Source organism: Lagenorhynchus albirostris, chromosome 14, assembly GCF_949774975.1.
Source record: "Lagenorhynchus albirostris chromosome 14, mLagAlb1.1, whole genome shotgun sequence".
Lineage (NCBI taxonomy): Eukaryota > Metazoa > Chordata > Mammalia > Artiodactyla > Delphinidae > Lagenorhynchus > Lagenorhynchus albirostris.
In genome coordinates, this window is record NC_083108.1 from 41,786,665 (window position 1) to 41,788,196 (window position 1,532).

Genomic DNA, 1,532 nt, shown 5'->3' on the forward strand with positions numbered 1-1,532 from the left:
CATCTAGTTTGATGAATTTTGGTAAATGCTGCCCTGTTGATTTTAATGAATCACAGGCCTGTCACAGGTTGGGTTTCTGCTGGTGCTACATTTCTGATAAAACTGTAGTCATCTGTTTATCAAGTTTCATTTTAGGGGAACTTCCTCACAGTAAACACCAAAAAATGTGTCAGGTCATGGGGCTGCTAAATTGAAGACAAGACTGGGCGACCCTCAGATTTTCTATTTGTTAGCAGCAACTCTGGGGATAACACACATTCAGGGCACTCTGTCTGACAAACTTTGTCTTAGGACAGTGTAGATGGAGAAACTGGCTGGACTGGCAGAGAACTCTTGCTCTCTGTCTTCTAGAATATCACTCTACCCCCCAGACTGAATTCCAGTCCAATATACTTTGCCATGGCATTGCCATCCTGTTTGTCAGGAGGGGAGCCAGTGCGTGGCACTGTGGTACAGCGCAGCAAGGCAGGGTACCCCAAATCCTCCATTCATTCCTCCCCAGTGGCCAGGATCTCACCCTTTCTCAGTGAACGCTGTAATCTTACGCACAGAAAGGGAACTGAATCAGGGAACTTGAGCTCTTCACTTTGGTCCAGCAGATGATTACTTTCTTGAGTTGGACCTCAGCATTCTCACTTACCAATTCTTCTTTTTCTCTACCTGCATCCAGGAAAGTCTCAATGAGAGCATGCAAATTTCTTGTTGTACTTTATTGAAGGTACTCAGGAAAATTTAACAGTATCTGATTTTCAGTCTGGGTCCAATCAGGAAAGAGATTTGAACCAACAATCATTTGAACAGAGAAAGTTTAATATGAAGAATTTTTAACTCTACTGGGGGATTAACATGAGAAGTAAAGGGGGAGGGGATAAACTGGGAGATCGGGATTGACATATATGCACTACTATAGGTAAAATAGAAAACTAATAAGGACCTACTGTATAGCACAGGGAACTCAGTACTCTGTAATGGTCTATATGGGAAAAGAAGCTAAAAAAGAGTGGACATATGTACATGTATAATTGATTCACTTTACTGGACCCCTGAAACTAACACCACATGCTAAATCAACTATACTCCAACAAAAATTAAAGTAAAAAAAGAGAACTCTAAAAAATATAGAGTTGAGTGCTTGCTTCAGCAGCACAGGTACTAAAATCAGAACAATACAGAGAAGATTAGCATGGCCCCTGTGCAAGGATGACACTCGAATTCATGATGCATTCCGTATTTAAAAGAAAAAAAAAATAATACAGGGTTGAGATAGAGTACCCAAAGAAGGACTCTACCTCCACCTCCAGACCTTTGTCCAGACCTTGCTGGAGAAGGGCCCAGCTGGGGCTCACAGGGTGGCAGAGAAGTCACTGTGACGCCATGCTGTTGGAACTTGCTGGAAGTCTGTCCTCTAGTTTGCTTCAGGCAAACTCTTCCCTCCTGGTGGTCCCCAAAGGCGAAATTATTTAAGCTCAGGGTATTTAGTGTGAAAAACAACAACAACAGTGTGGTCAAACCCAAATTCCTGTGCCTGGTGC

General features: G+C 42.7%; 1 non-coding gene across 1 annotated transcript; it reads left to right on the forward strand.

Annotated features, from left to right (window-relative positions):
• The first annotated feature begins 1,128 nt into the window (after nucleotides 1-1,128).
• Nucleotides 1,129-1,235, forward strand: LOC132504585 (U6 spliceosomal RNA). The gene has a single exon (XR_009534971.1). It is a non-coding gene; the product is annotated as a U6 spliceosomal RNA (small nuclear RNA).
• Nucleotides 1,236-1,532: the final 297 nt, after the last annotated feature.